General features: G+C 47.6%; 1 protein-coding gene across 1 annotated transcript in view; it reads left to right on the top strand.

Annotated features, from left to right (window-relative positions):
* The first annotated feature begins 331 nt into the window (after positions 1–331).
* LOC147617800 (pentatricopeptide repeat-containing protein DOT4, chloroplastic-like) overlaps positions 332–16,937 on the top strand; it is a 47,562-nt gene continuing 30,956 nt past the window's right edge. The window contains exon 1 of the mRNA XM_086776057.1: positions 332–410. The gene's annotated coding sequence lies outside the window, so the exon portion shown is untranslated. The remainder of the gene's footprint in view (positions 411–16,937) is intronic.

The raw sequence follows: 16,937 nt of genomic DNA, 5'->3' as shown, positions 1-16,937 counted from the left end.
TAGCAACGGACATCCACCCATGTGTAAAGGTTCTTAGAGAAAAAAGGAAATCACATTTTTATGAATGACTGGAGCCTTGCGAACACGGCTGTAGTGGAGTAGTTAAAGCGGATGAAGTCCTAGCCGGTGGTGCAGGTTCGATCCGTGCTCTCTACGGTGTTGCGTGTCCATGTAATTGGAGTTGGGTGTGTAAATGGTGTATATAAACCGGTGTTTCTCGCCAAATTTTTTTTAAAAAAAATGAATGACTGGATCCTTAGGTCCCTAAAGGAACATTAATGTGCATGCCGTCATGTGAAAAGGAGACAGAGTCAGGCCTTCGTTGATAGCTGCAGCGATTACGGCTAAAAGAGAGGCTCGCCTGCTACTCAGTCAGGCCAACTAATGGGTTCTTCTTTAAAGAAATGAAGGTGAGTGCATTCTCTGTGAAGTTTCCTTCTACACTGATCTTTGGCATGTCATTGTCATCTACCCTTGCTTCCTCCTGGTGAGCTGCACTATAATCAGCTAAACATCTGCTTAACCGGTCCATATCGCTTGAGAAGTAAGCCCCTCATGATGGAAATCTCTCTTGGGTCTTGCCTCCTGTTCGTGCCTGCCTCCTCGCGGAGCCGAGCCCTCACGCGCCCGTCCCCCACGTGCCGTGCCCTCACGCGCCCCATCCCCGGAGAGCTGTGCCCTCACGCCCCGGTGCCGTGCCCTCACACCCCCGGCCTGGCCCCTCGAGCCCCGCGGAGCCATGCCGTCACACCCCCCCTCCCCCGGCAGCTTCTTCCTTCATAGATCAAGTTTTGCTGACCGACAGTAGAGGATGTCCATGCACAGTAGTCTCATCTGCCCATTGTAAAGATGGGCTGGCTTTTGTCTCTGTAAGCTGCCTGATTCATAACTGCCATAGTTGAAGGTTGACTTGGGCTTCTTCCTGTTGTACTAGCTTGGGGCTCACTACTTGTCATGTGCACCCCTATATTAGGATGCCATGTGGACAACAATCCACAGTCAGCTACCTTTTGGATGAGCACTGAGCATGCTGTGAGCCCTTGAGGGCTGAAAGTAGACTCTTAGAGCTTCCGCATGTAACATGTATTAGAGCATTAGGCTCAGCAAGGCTAAACACTGATTCAGTCCCAGATGAAGGTGCACAGGTCCAAGGCACATGAAAGTGCACAAGTACGAGGCCTGAGGCAAGGAACACAAGACAAGGAAGAATTCCGAGGAGGTTGGTTGGTGTTGTTCCACAAAGCCCAAGGGGATGGCAGTCCTATGAGTCAGGTGCCACTTGGGGCACACCAAGAAAGGCTCTCAGGCAATGGTTCTAGGGGAGGTTGATCCTCCTAGGGGTGGAGTGAGAGTGCCAGACTCATTTCTCAGGAGAGAAGACCATAGACAATGTTCAGGGATAGGGCAGGAATGGAATGGGGACTGGATGGAACCTATGCATATATTTTCATCAGAGTTAGAGTGGATTTGGAGACCAAGTCGAGTGTTCAATGAATTGGTTGCCAGAAAAGGAAGGATGACAGGGGGACTCCGGAAATAGAATGGGATGATGACAGTCATCCAAGAATATTGATTGGAATCTTGTCATCAAGTTTAGTAGACGGGGATGTCTTGTGCAAGACATGCACATGCATATCTCAAAGCTAATCTAGAAGAGGCAACGAGATAAAGATAGAGCAGAAAACAGATGTTTGAGCAAGGGTTTTGCTGATTTGGCAAGTGTATTTTTGTCCTAGACCTAGACGACCAACAGTTGGCTGGCTGGACCTGGCTGACTAGCAGTCGGCCAGTCCATCAGGTCTTCTCAAGCTTATAAAAGACAAGACTTGCTTATCGATTTGGTCATTCAATCCTTCAAGGGGCTGAGTCACTAGGTTAGGCTTGTAGATTAGGTTTACACCATTTCATGGAAGGCAGCCAAGGGCTACAAGACTGATGTACCTTTTTGTACTATGTAATATACTGAATACTCAGCTATCTCTCTCTCTCTTTCTCTCTCTTCTGCTTGCGTTTTGCACTCAGCATGTTCCCAGATGTTGTTTAGAGCTGAAAGAAGACTCTCAGAGCTTCCGCATGTAACAGAAAGTTGAAAACAAATCATGGGTTTGCGCCCAAGTCTAACCCGAATTGGATAACAAGTCTTCTGAGACCCACAATTAGTCCACCGGGGCCTCCCACTCCAAGTATAAGGGGGCTCAAACTCAATTGACCTTGGATGTGACACCTCCATGGGTCTACTCATAGGCTCAGAGGACTTGGACTGGCATAAACAGGGCCGATCAACAATGTATAGGGGAGGACAACAATGCATAGGGATTGGGTAGGCACGTGGGCAATCGGGCAGCTCAGCAGAGGCAAATTGCCAAATTGGACCTACAAACCGACCAACTTCTAGGTGCACCTATAAAAGGAGCGTTTGGGTTCATGTCTGCACATCTTACTTTTCTGATAGTTATATAGTTTTGTGGGTTGACTACCATGAGTATATAACATGCACGTTCCTAAAAGGTGAATTTGGGCATGTTGCTGGATTCATCTAGGTATATATAAATGTCAAGGGATTCTCTAAGGACTACTTGCTGGGAGGAAAACCATATGCAGTAGTGATGGGCTGAGCACTGATATCTAACAGCAACAAGTTGGGTTGAGATCAGGGATCACATCTGTTGTAAGCATTTTCATTGTACAGTATACAAACAAAGATTCAGGGCTATTTGAGTGTGCGTGGTTTGAGTTCCGCCGCACTCTTCTCTCTCTATCTCCATAAACTCTAGCACATAGGCACAAGTACTCTACAATTGGTATTAGAGCCTAACCTTACTTCAGCTAGATTTGCGAGTAGTAGGTGGTTCTAGAGTGCAAACAAACGGATTACATGGACACTCTACAATTGGGCAGCACTACTAGTTTAGCTTTAGAGCTTAGGGCTAGCCTAGGGAACGTGCAAAATTTTCTCTTTTCGCACCCATGTGTGTTGAGAGCTGTATAGGGTAGAGCGCCTTGATTCTTGAGTGCATAGAGTCAGGTCTAGGGGAAAGTCCTTTTTGGGTTCTCTCAGTGATCATTGGTTCCTAGCTTTCATGATGGATATAGAGGGGATAAGACGTGTTCTAGGATTATGGCCGACTTCACCTCCACATGGTAGCACATGGAGATTCCCTATGTGATGTGACACCAATGAGTATTCAGGGCACAATCCCCAAGCATGGACCAGTCGGACATCAGATAGCTAGCTTGGGGAGCAATCGGACAATGCATGTGCCACGTGGCAATGATGAGATGTGGTGGCGAGGACATGTGGCAGGTCGTGGACGTGTGGCGGATAGTTATGAAACAAACCGACGAGTAGCATTGGATATACATGGGTAGCCAAATTGTCATAATCATCCACTTTCCTCAGCGTTGGACTTCACAGAGCGCTCTTTGTGGGCAAAGTGCTAGTGTACAGTAGGTCAGTGTCACATGCACTCTGCACTCAGTGCATGGTGACAAACTGGCTCATCATCAACAGTGCAACAGTTGTATAGTATTAGAACCCAGTAGGATGATATTTGTCGTACGCCGTGACCCCATTGTACATCCTCAGTCCAGGATAAGTCAGGCATGAGCTACGTAGGTCATTCCTCAGCCTTAGCGGGTCAGTCAGTCAATCAAGTCCCTTAACCCACTTGGAGAGAATCATTCATGCATGTAGAGTCAGTAGAAGCCTTAGGGTTTGGATTAGAAAGCACTCTGCATCCTGCATAATATGCATTCATATGCCTGTGCATCATTTAGAACATCCCAGAAGCCTTAGGGAATTTACTAGGATTTATCTGGTATTTTTTCCATATATCCTGATTCCTGGTATTTAAATATGAACTTTATTAAATAAATGACCAGCCAACTTGACCAGCCTCTAGTTAGTATAAATAGGCTTGCATAGGGCTTAGTTTCCCATTCAATCTTCAGTGTGCTAAGAGCTTTCCTCCTCAACTCTAGGAGTTCCCTTGCCGTCAGCACTAGACTAGTCTCATCCAGCCCTTGGAGTGCTTGAGTTTGCTTCAGCCAGTCTTGGTTCTCCAACGCATGCAGTTCAACAGTCCCTACAGCCATAAGCGCAGCAATTCAGCAGTACTAACGCAGCAATTCAGCAGTCAATGGCTTTCTTAATGACAAAATCCCACCATGGATTCTCTGTACATGTGAGTGATTAAGAGAAATTGTTCAACAATAAAATCTTATGTGTTACTGTGTAAGCTAAGCCACAAGTTCTCATGTTTTCACGTCAATGTCACGTAGATGGAGATGAGCCTTTATTTCTCAAGATTTGTGAGACCATCCTTGATGAAAATGGCTCCCTTATTGTCATTGGTATAATGTTTCAAGTGATAACCACGATAGGCAAGGCCGAGCAATATGGATTCGTATTGGACATGTTATTGAATGTGTAGTGTACAATGAAGATTAGAAAATTTTTTGGATAAGAGGTGAGTAACACTATCATAGAGTTACTTATGATTCTCATAAAAGGTTATCATTGAACAACACTTTCTATTACAGTAAATCTTTTAATACTCTATGTAGACACATATCCTCAGCCTTTCGACCGTTGGCCAGTTAAGGCCTCCGAACCTCCGCCGTGAGGAGGGTTCGTAAAACATTCCTCTTGGTCCAAGACCATTGGCACAAGCTCCTCCCAAGTAATGGTGCTGAGCCTGCCACTCGTGATCAACGAGGAGTAGAAAGCAGAATACTGACCAGGCAAGTGGGAAAGCAAAGTGATGGCCATATCTTCAGATGATATCTCTTTCCCAGCTTGTAGGACTTCCTGCTGAAGAGCCTGCAGCTTGTTGATGTGTTCCCGCATCGTCGAAGACTTTGCAGGGTTCATAACCCGCATCTGCACTTCCAAGGAGATCCTTTTCATGGGTGACACCCTATTATACAAAGAAGCCAAGTGCTCCCATATGCCTCTCGCCAGCGTCATGTGCTTCACATGATTGATCACTTGTGGTGTGCAATTGAGGAAAATAAACGACCGGATCCTGGCGTTGACACGATCCCACATGTGTGCCTGTGCCTCTCGGTCCTTCCTCGCCGATAATAGCTCCCCTTCCTCAGCTTCCGACCGTGGCACCCCTATGATAATAAAATCAGCAAGGTCATATGACTCCAGAACCGACTCCATCATGACCTTCCAGATGCCGTAATTGGACCCGTCCAACTAATGATCCACTGGGAACATTGGGGAGAGTCGGAATCTTCACGTGCTTCTCAGCCATCTCTAATAAATCTGCCATCGCGGAGAGTAACCTGAAAGGATAGGTGGGTGGGAAAAAAAAAATCTGAAAATCTGCAAGTGGCTGTCCAGCACCTTTGCCCGCCTTCCTCTTGCACTTTCTCTTCCCGTTCAGCCCGAAACAGTCCACCAATCAGCAACCTGTTGCTCCCCCTCTTGCTCAGAAAAACGCCCAAGATCTGTCTAGAGCCTAGGGCTCTGATACCATGTCAGAATATGCAGCGGAAATGATAAGCAAACTTGGGTAGACAAGAGCAAATAGACTGCAGAAAATAAACAGCACAAGAAACACAAAGAGATAGGTGTGTAAACTCTTCTCTATACACAAGATCCCGGAAAAACTGAATGAGAAAGTGGTGGGGGCTGAGGGGCTATATATACATCCCAGATAGGGCAGTCGGCCAGCAGAAATAGTGCCCACGACTGAAGAAAAAAATCCCACGACTGCATAAATGCAGTCGGCCAGCATACAGATGCCCACGACTGATGAAAACTAGTCGGCCAGCAGCCCTGAAGCCCACGACTAATGAACATCCAGTCGGCCAACACTGGGGTGCTCCTGGCATCATCTGGCAGCCCTCCCACCACTAGGAAAAATGGGAAAAAATAGGAAAAAAATACGGGGAGTGTGGAAAAATGGTAAAACACCTCATAAGGGCGGGCACACCCACAACAAAGGCCCTGGTGTATACAAATAGACAGGAGATGACTTCTAACATAACCATCCAAGGATGCCCCCACGCTAGGATACGGTGTGTGTGGACAATCTGAATCTGATACCAATGTGATATGTAGCGGAAGTCTTTGTATTGGAAGATCCTGCCACACAAATGCTCGCACCGTCTTCTATATCTTGAGTTTTGTGAGTTTAGCAATCCACTTTAATACTTCAAACTTTAAAGAGGTGAGAGAGAGATATATGAGAACTGTACACCAGATTGGGTCCCGAATTACCCACTGTACCAACAAGGACAAAGGGAAGGCTTCACCAGAGAAGTCTTCTGAGAAGAAGCCTGATCCAAAACGAGAGAAGCTGAAGGCCGAAAGATCTTGTAATGATTGTGGCGAGAAAGGCCACTACTGGAGGAAGTGCCCTAAGCGGACAGGGAAGAGTGCTGATTCCTCAGCCTCAGCTGCGAAGACTCCGGCATTTGTGCACTTAGAGATGGTGGACTCCGTTGCTTCATCATCTTCGAGCGAGGAGGCAGTTGGCTTCACCGCGAAGGACACCCGGGAATGGATTCTCGACAGTGGTGCTTCCAGGCACATGACTCCATCACGTGACTTCTTTCTGGATCTGAAACGGCAGTCAGGTCGTATCTTTATTGGCGATAACTCCACTATTCCGATACATAGTGAGGGCCGGATGGAGATTATTCCCGACGGCAAGGGGGGCAAGCATGCTTCCCGTGTTCTTTATGTCCCTGCTCTGGGTTTTCATCTTCTGTCAGTGCATGAAGTATGCAAGACTGGCTTTCGGGTGGAATTTGAGGAGCATTCAGTTGCTCTAAGGGACCGTGAGACAGGCAAAGTTGTTTGGGAAGGCGGTGTGGAGAATGGCATCTATAAGCTCTCTGCACTCTCCTCATTGACAGGCACTCAGGTCGGGGATTTGTGGCACTTTCGTTTTGGCCACTTAAATGTGGATGCTTTGCGGCGCGCCTTCCGGGACCAGATGGTGGTTGGCTTGCCAGATATTGGTAGTAGACAAGGACGCTGCAGTTCTTGCATACGTGGTAAGCAGCACAGGGAATCCTTTCCGAAGCAGGCTTCCAGGCGGGCTTCGAAACCATTGGAGTTGATTCACACTGACTTGTGTGGACCACAGCAGATACCATCCTTGGGAGGATCTCTCTACTTCATGCTGCTTGTTGATGATTGTACCAGATTCACGTGGGTCTACTTTCTTTCCCAGAAGGACCAGACTTTTGCTCGGTTCAAGGATTGGCACGTGATGGTGGAGAAAGAGTCTGGATATCAAGTGAAGACTCTCAGGGCTGACAAAGGAGGTGAATTCTCCTCGACTGTATTTTTCAGGTTTTGTGCAAATCATGGCATCAAGAGGGAATTGGCCAATACCGGATCGCCTTCGGAGAATGGAGTTGTTGAACGTAAGAATAGGACTGTGGTGGAGATGGCGAGGACCATGCTGGAGCATCGTGATCTTCCTCGTCCACTTTGGGGTGAGGCTGTGGCAACGGCTGTCCATACCATTAACCGCTCTCCGACGACTTCTGTACCCCATATGACTCCATTTGAGGCATATTTTGGCAGGAAACCCGATGTCTCGCACTTCCGTGTCTTTGGGAGTGACGCGTATGTACATATTCCGAAGAAGCAGAGGGGGAAGCTTGACTCCAAGTCTCGCAAGTTGGTATTTGTGGGGTATAACTCTCTTTCCAAGGGATACAGGTTGTATGATCCAGAGAGGAATGAGATTGTTGTCAGCCGGGATGTGGTCTTTGACGAACATGTTCCAGCATCCACTGTCGAGGAGCCGCCACTTCTTGGAGATCCAGAGGAGTCTGATGATGATTCCCAGACCATTATTCCAGTTGATCAACCTCAGTCAATACAGGAGGTTGAGCCCGCAGCTGGAGTTGAGCCCCCGTGACCACAGGAGGCTCCACGATCTGTTCGAGTACCTAGGTGGTTGTTAGACACCCTTCGGGAGTTAGGTGTCACGGAGCTACCCTCCGAGTGGACCACAGAGGACGGCCCTCGAAGATCACATCGAGTCCGAGATAAAAGCAACACGGCGGAGCTTCTTCAGGTGAACTATGCGTTGATGTCTCGTATCATGCGGGATAAAGAGCCCACTTCCGTAAAGGAAGCCCTTTCACAGGATACTTGGAGGAAAGCCATGCAGGTGGAACTTGATGCCATCGAGAAGAACAACACTTGGGAGTTGGTACCGAGGTCGTCGAAGCGGTCAGTCATTGGTGTCAAATGGGTCTTTAAGACCAAATACGCGTCTAATGGGTCGGTGGACAAACATAAAGCCAGGCTTGTGGCTAAAGGTTATGCTCAGCGGCCAGGCATCGACTACGAGGATACCTTTGCACCGACAGTGCGGATGTCCACGATTCAGACCGTTCTTGCCCTTGCTTCTTCTCAGAGGTGGCCCGTGTACCAGATGGATGTAAAATCTGCGTTCCTTAATGGTGACCTGCAAGAGGAGGTGTATGTTGAGCAGCCTCCAGGCTTTATTGTTCCAGGATCGGAAGGGATGGTTTACAGGTTACGTAAGGCCTTGTATGGTCTTAAGCAGGCTTCCATGGCTTGGAATCAGAAGATTGATTCCTTCTTTATTCGGACTGGATTTCAGAGATCGGTTGCAGATCCGAACCTGTATCTCTTTCGGGAACGCGGCATGGTCACGTTCATCATTCTTTATGTGGATGATCTCATTCTCACCGGCGGTCATGTGGAGCACATTGGAGTGACAAAGGCTGCCTTGTCAAAGGAGTTTGAGATGACCGACTTAGGCTTACTCCACTTCTTCTTGGGATTGGAGATCTGGCAGGGGGTTTTTCGTCTCTCAGCAGCGGTATGTTCATGAGTTGCTTGAGGCCTTTGGGATGGAGAACTGCAAGCCTATTACTTCGCCGATGGACCCGAACACAAAGTTAACCGTTACAGATCCTTGTGAGCCAGTTGATGCCTCGCAGTACTGGAAGTTGGTTGGTTCATTGATCTGGTTGCTGAACACCAGATTGGACTTGAGCTTCTCCGTGGGGCTGTTGAGCTCTTTTATGTAGACGCCATTGAAGACTCATTGGGACGCAGGATTGCGGATCTTGCGGTATCTGCAGCGTACGAAGGATCTAGGACTCTTTTACACAGGAGGGAATGGAGTCAAGCTCCAAGGTTGGAGTGACTCAGATTGGGGAGGAGATCCAGACACGAGGAGATCTACTTCAGGATACAGTTTCACCCTCGGCTCAGGAGCAGTTTCTTGGAGCAGCAAGAGGCAGCCTACTATTGCCCTTTCTTCGACAGAGGCAGAGTATCGGGCTGCTTGTGGTGCTGCTTGTGAGGTTGTATGGCTGCGGAGGCTGCTAGGCGAGATTGGGTTTCCACAGAGGGAGCCCACAGTCATCCAGTGCGATAACCAAAGTTGTATAGCTATTGCTCGGAACCCGGTTTTCCATGCCCGGACCAAGCATATAGAGATATAGTATCACTTTGTACGTGAGAAGATCTTGGCTGGTGACATCTTGCTACTTTATTGTTCGACAGAGGACAATGCGGTGGACCTCTTCACGAAGTCTCTACCTCAGGCTACGCTCAGGCGGCACTCCAGCTCCCTTGGGTTGGTTTCACAGCCAAGAGCTGAGAGGGGGTGTTAGAAGTCATCTCCTGTCTATTTGTATACACCAGGGCCTTTGTTGTGGGTGTGCCCGCCCTTATGAGGTGTTTTACCATTTTTCTACACTCCTCGTATTTTTTCCCATTTTTCCTAGTGGTGGGAGGGCTGCCAGATGATGCCAGGAGCACCCCAGTGCTGGCCGACTGGATGTTCATCAGTCGTGGGCTTCAGGACTGCTGGTCGACTGGTTTTCATCAGTCGTGGGCATCTGTATGCTGGCCGACTGCATTTATGCAGTCGTGGGATTTTTTTCTTCGATCGTGGGCACTATTTCTGCTGGCCGACTGCCCTATTTGGGATGTATATATAGCCCCTCAGCCCCCACCACTTTCTCATTCAGTTTTTTCGGGATCCTGTGTATAGAGAAGAGTTTACACACCTATCTCTCTGTGTTTCTTGTGCTGTTTATTTTCTGCAGTCTTCTTGCTCTTGTCTACCCAAGTTTGGTTATCATTTCCGCTGCATATTCTGACAGGTTAGATTGCATTCCGGCACGACCACCGACTTCAGCATCATGTCTACAGAAGAGAGTACTCATCAGCCGGAAGACGTCTCCCCCGAAGGAGACCATGTTCTTCCGCCTATAGCAGACACCATAGCTCTTCTTAGAGCTCAGAACCAGCTGCTCATGGAGCGTCTCCAACTCTTGGAGGCAGCAGCAGCACATCCTTCTCCACCTCCAGCAGCACCCGACTACATCTCCCTCTTCTTTCAGATGGAACAACAAAGGAGAGAGGATGAGACCCGAAGGAAAGAAGAAAAAGCAGAAAGACGGGACTATGAGGAAGCCCAACGCAGGATCGACGAAGACCGGCGTCAAGCTGAACTCGCCGCTTGGGAACACCAACGTGAGCTTGATCAAGAACGTATGTTAGTCGAGCACCAACGGGAAAAGGAGGTCATACACTTGAGGTATCAGCAGCTCTCCTCAGTCTCCCCAGTCATAGGTGTCACCTGCTAGCAGTCCGCAGTAGCATCAACCACCGTCATTCGCAGTCAACCAAACTTCAGTAAGTATGATGGTAAGTGTGATAATTCATCAGTTAATCAATTTATTCATCAGTTTAATGCTCATTTTCCATTAGCTAGGATCACAGATCCACAAGATAAAGTCCATTTAGCGGCTCCCCATCTCACTGGTGAGGCAGTCACTTGGTGGCAGCATTGGTCTAGTATTCATACAAACCAGGCCACAAGTGTCACAGCCTTTGACTGGGACATCTTTGTCCATGACCTGAAGACCAGATTTCTCCCGCCCCAGTACATGACCGGTCTGAAAGATGAGTTCTATGGACTCAGACAGAACGGATCCCCAGTGCTTCAGTTTTCCGGTAAGGTTATTACTTTAGCACAACAGTTAGGGTTCTCTGAGCAAGCTAAGATGGAGCAATTCATTCGTGGATTGGACTCTAACATTCGGTTCACAGTTCGTAACTTTGAACCAAGTGCATATGACCGGGCTCTGACTCTCACTCAGAATGGAGAAATGAAGCTCAACGGGGGAAAGCCCAAGCAGTCATCTCCATCCAGTACCAAACCCCAATAGCAGCAATCAATTGCATAGACAGGGAAAGGTAACGCTTCTTCTAAAGATGCTAAGAAGGATGACAGTAATAGCTCTAGTTCAGGGGGTAAGAAAGATAAAGAACCTAAGAAAACCCCTGATGAAAAGGCTAAAGCAAGCATTACTGGAGGTTATCTTCCTCCAGAGGAGCAAAGGAAGTACCATCAAAAAATAGATGTTTTTTTTGTCATATTATAGGGCATGGTAAGAAGGATTGCCACAAATGGCAAGCGGCACAAGCCGCCAAAAGCTCCTTCTACCACAGTTGCCACAGCCTCCCCAGCTCCTCCAGCCCCGCCTACTACCTCAAATGCAGTTCAACTTTTACCTTCTATGCATCCTATGCCATCCGTGGTATTTGATGCTAAGCAGGAGGGTGAGAGCGATGCTGCTCAGAAGAGCCTCATCCGAGCTTATGGCTCTGCCCAGGGCCGACAGTTTGTAGTCCTTTTCGATATGGGTAGTTCTGAAGACGCCATCTCTCCCCAGTTGGCTAATAAATTGAACTGCACATTAGTCCCATATCATCTGGATGTGGACAGGTTTACACCTGGTCTTCGCACCCACATTTCCCAGAAGGCACAGCTATTTGCCTTTGAAGTTCAGAAGGCCTCATTTCAACGAGATTTCATCGTCTCACCTTTGTTGGGGTGTGACATGATCTTAGGAATTCAGTGGTTTCGTCAGTATGAGCCTATTCCCGTTTGGGGGCAGGACACTTTTACTATTTGTAAAGGTTTTCCTGAGCCTGGGAGGCTGAAAGCGGTGGCACTCTCTCCACTAAAGCCACCAACCTGGGAGCCTGAATCGAGCGGTGGGAGGAGCAGCAAGGGCGATGGAGCTGACGGGCGGAACCTTGTCGGACAGAACCTTGTCAGACGTACTACTTGACAAATTGCAGGCGACGGAGATCCACAAAGGCAGCCCAACTCTGATACCAATTGTTGGTGGACTCACACACACACACACACACACACACACACACACACAGAGTCCTGTAGATTAGGGTTAGGTGTAGGAAGAAGCAGCTCACACACACAAATGAGAGAGAGAGAGAGAGAGAGAGAGAGAGAGAGAGAGAGAGAGAGAGAGAGAGAGAGAGAGAGAGAGAGCCAAAACACCAAGTGTGTGGTAGCCACAAAATGCAAGTCAACCCTTGCATGTGTGTCACATCCATATAATATAGAAGTACAAAAGTTATATGGATAGAGTGTCCTTTCACACTTGATATCCAAGGGGAAAAACCACATGGGAAAAAGTGCCCTTGGTTAAGCCCTCTTCACACATAGCACTACCATAAGTGAGCATATGCCTACATATGATTGTATTATTAAGGAGCTTGACATACAAACTTGATGGGCAATGCTTACCAGATTCCCAACGACATTTATGCTTATGAAAACAATTTCAAACATGTTGTGTCATGGAAGAGGTTGAATCCACCTCTTCAATCGGCGATGAACCTCACTACCCAATCCTTAGTATCTTGCCACAAGCAGCTATGCTTCACTGGCATCCATACACGTGCAAGTGTGTGTCAAGCGGAGACATAATGGCCAACAAAGTGGATGTAGAGTAGGTTTAGAGAACATAAGATACTCTCACCCGAGAATTGGTTGCCATTTACACACACCTTCGAGCTTTAGGTCAAAGTAATGAAGCAAATTAGCGTTTCAAATGAATTACGGTTTCAACGGTTTTTACAAAATTACGGTTTTTGAAAATTAGGGTTTTTACAAAACTAGGGTTTCATCGTTTGGAAGATTTGTCTGCGATAGAATTGCTCGAAACCCGTGCCACCATGTAGATATCCATGAGAGAGTAGTCGGTTAGGTCAATCCGGGGCTAGGAATCTGTAATTAGACCATGTACAAGCTCTATGTACGAAAACCTCCAAGGAGCAAGAATGAAAGCGTATGGACTGTTTTTATGAGTAAAATCTTCAATTTAGCCTCTTGAAGTTGGCGTCCCATTCATGAGGGAGGAGGGAGAGAGAATAAGGTTTCCATATACAAAATGGGTGACCATTGGACCACCTCAATAGAGGCCACACCTCTCCATAAGTGGGGAGGATGCCTGGTCAATAGCCTGGTAGGCGACCGTAAGGGTTAAATGACCCAAATTTAGTTCGCCCACTCATCAGTGAAGTGTGGTTGCCCAAACTCACTTATAAGTTGTCGGATTGTACTTTAATGAAGTGTGGACCTGCAAAACACCAAAGTGAACTAAAACTCTAGTAAGCTTAAACAAGGAGTTTAGAGTCACACCTACCACTTGTCTACAACCCACAACTGAGCTCAGAATACAGATTCATGTGCATTGTAAGCCCAGCGAGGCGTGCTGTGTGACAGATTCGACCACGTGTCCAAGAGATAATGGTAGAGAGAGAGAAGGGAATAGGGATCTTGCACAGTACACCACACCGAGAGGGGAACAAGCCCCGCCCCCTTCCGCCCCCTTTTACGAATTTATTCAGGAACAATCCACGGGCACACTGACCAGGATCAATACAATCAATGAATACAAAACAAACAGATATGCCAATGTAGGATATCCAAGTCGAGGTCGATGTCGAGGCACAAGATCTCTGATGCCGAGCACACCACGCAAATGACCCACAAGAATCTCTCACCGGGCTAGTACCAGATCCAAAATCCAAAATCCAAGTCCAAGTACAAATCGAGATCCAAATCCAAGTCCAAGTCCAAGTCCAAGTCCAAGTCCAAGCTCCAAGCTCCAAGTCCAAGTCCAAGTCCAAGAATCACTCGCTCATCCCATGAGTAATCTCCACAACTCCTGCAGCCTTGTCGATGAAGAAAACCATGTAAAAGCTCTTTTTGGCAAGAAAACTGATATGAAACCTGTTTTAATGGTTTTTGGGTGATAAAAACCTCCTTTTAGGGTTTCTAGAGCAGTTTTAGGGTTTTTGAAATTTTGAAGTTTTCAGTCTGTAGAGCTCCACACATGTCGGTACGGCTCCATACACGCATCCGTATTGCCCATGTATATGCCCATACTAGTCTAGGGCTGACTATACATCTGAAAAGCAAGTTGGAGAAGGTGCTGATGGCAAAGAAGAGGCTCTCCATGATCATAATGATGCCCACACACACTCCACGATCTCCTTCCTGATGCTACAAGAGAGGTTCAAGCCTTTTTATAATTGAAGAGGGCTCTGCTTTTTGCCAAAAGCTTAACCAAGCTTTTGCTTTTGCATTTTTCCCTTTGCTTTCCATTTTTTTACAATAGAATATTACTCACTTTTGTCAAAGTTCTTTAACTTTGCTTTTCTAACTTCAGGGCCTTGCTTTTTGGCCCTAGAGTTGCTTTTTGAAAAAGCGGCTTTTAGCTTTTTGGTCCGGCTTAGTCTCCTCTTGCCAATGGTGCCCTTGGCTCGCAGTCAACCTAGTTTGACTTTTTGCTTTTTCTTGCTTTTTGACCAAGATTGGTGCTTTTTCTTGAGCAAACCTTACGGTCCTTGTCCCCATGCCTTCTTCCACCTGTCTGATGTTCGGACAAGGGGTCTATCATTTGAAATAGAGGTAGGAGGGCCAAATAATTACATTCCCTCCCTCTTACATCGTAGTTGTCCTCTTACACCTGTCTGATGTTCGGACAAGGGGTCTATCATTTGAAATAGAGGTAGGAGGGCCAAATAATTACATTCCCTCCCTCTTACATCGTAGTTGTCCTCAACTGCGAGTTGCAAGTGTTCGAAGCATATCCATATTTTTCCAAGTACATCCTGTCATGTGCACAGAGTGTATCTACCGTGTGCAACACGCACACAAGACTAGCTTTGAGGCTTGGGGAAGCTTGGAGCTAGGCAAGTTGATTGAAGAGCTGGGCTAGGGATAGACTGACGGGCGGGCACCCAAGTATGGACGGGGCACCCAAGTATGGACCGGGCGCCCAAGTGTGGACGCCTGGTGACCGGCCAAGAGCCTATAAAAGGGTGGCCAAGGTTAGTCAGTTGCTTAGTTACTGTGTGCGTCGCGGTGGTTCCACCATTTCCAGCACACGAGGCGGCCAATGGCCATCAGTCGCTCTCCTCAACGTGCCCAGAGAGCGATGGCAGAAAAGACTTCTCAAAAGGGACGGAAACTTCTCCAACGCACTACTTCCCCCCCTACTTGATCTTGTATTCCATGAGTAGTGTATTTCGTAATCGCCTTTCACGATTCCAAGTGTCGAGGAGGACGCTACATAGGAGACATTGATTGCCACTGGGGGTTTTTACTGAGCTCAAGAGAGAGCTCTTAGAGGAAGGGGAGTATGTCATGTGCATAGAGTGTGTCTACCATGTGCGAGACACACACAAGACTAGCTTCGAGGCTTGGGGAAGCTTGGAGCTAGGCAGGCTGATTGACGAGCTGGGCTAGGGATTGACTAATGGGCGGGTACCCAAGTATGGACGGGCGGGCGCCCAAGTGTGGACGCCCGGTGACCGGCCAAGAGCCTATAAAAGGGTGGCCAAGGTTAGTCAGTTGTTCATAGAGTCTCGCGAGTCTTTGCGAGAGCTCTATGGTTAGGAGCCTGGATCTAGTGCATATGTGCACCTGCTTCATGCAGCCGAGGCCGATAGCAGTCTCGAGGCTCGCGAGGGTAGCTCCATGGCGGTATGGGACGTCACGGGGTAGAGACTGGTCAGTATGTCTTGTTAGTTAGCTCAGCTTGTGGCTCGGTGGGGACAGCCAAGCCTTGTGGGTTTTGCCCATGACTGTCAAGGTTGGGTGGTGAGTCAGGCCTGCACCCCCTTCACGTTATTTGGCTTTGTTTTGCAGGTTTCAAGTCATGTTTCGGGAGCACTCTAGGAGGAGATCCATGGGGATTTGACACATCCATATGTTCCAAGTATATCCATATGTTCCTGGTACTAGCCCCATCTGGTGATCTTGTGCATCTGGTCTTTCCTCATATATGTGGTGCCTTCTGCTCATCTAGCAACATCTCTATGCCTTTTCTTTGATCGATGTCCTTGTTGTTATGCACAATTCATGAGAGGGCGATCCCTATCCGTAAACTAGACACACAGATCTTGCAAGCAGTAAAAGAGTTCACACAGAGACAGTTCCAAGCATGCAAGTATGCCATGCATAAGAATGTGTTGGACAGTCTCCCTTTCATTTAGCTTGTAACAGGTGGTCATTCCGAGCGTAGACATTATGTTCCTAAGCCAACCAAAATACCAAACTGTGAATATGGGTGCGGACCGAAATTCCCAACCTCACACATCCAACCTATTGGCCCTTGGAGTAGACATAAGTCTCTTGCCATGAGGTGCCAGTCCACATGACCCCTAGCGTAGACATAAGTTCCCTGAAGGGCGTCATGTCCACTATGGAGCTTGTCCATAGGTCCAAAGCTCATCCAGAGGTTGGAAGCGCATAGAATGCCCAAATGGTGACAACCTCCTCCACTCCTACACAGTTGACCGCAACGAAAAAAGCTTCTAAGTTCACTACGGATACTCCTGAAAGTATACCTTATCCATTCACTTTGCATCCATAGGTGAATAGTACTTGAACTTTACAAGGTAGTGTCTCTGAAGTTTGCCATCTGCAAGCTTACGCTCCTTGTGAAACACAATTTGCTCAAGTTGTAACACCTCTTCTAGCTCATCCACTTCTGGTGGATCTTCCATAATAGTGTCACATGCACCCTGCACTGAGGTGCTATGTGACATACTAGCTCATCATTCAGTGTAACATTGGTACATC

Source organism: Cibotium barometz, chromosome 36 (genome assembly GCF_041138505.1).
Source record: "Cibotium barometz isolate CiBa-2024 chromosome 36, ASM4113850v1, whole genome shotgun sequence".
Classification (NCBI taxonomy): Eukaryota; Viridiplantae; Streptophyta; class Polypodiopsida; order Cyatheales; family Cibotiaceae; genus Cibotium; species Cibotium barometz.
Note: the sequence above shows the minus strand (reverse complement) of the source record. Positions and strands in the feature narration are given on the sequence as shown.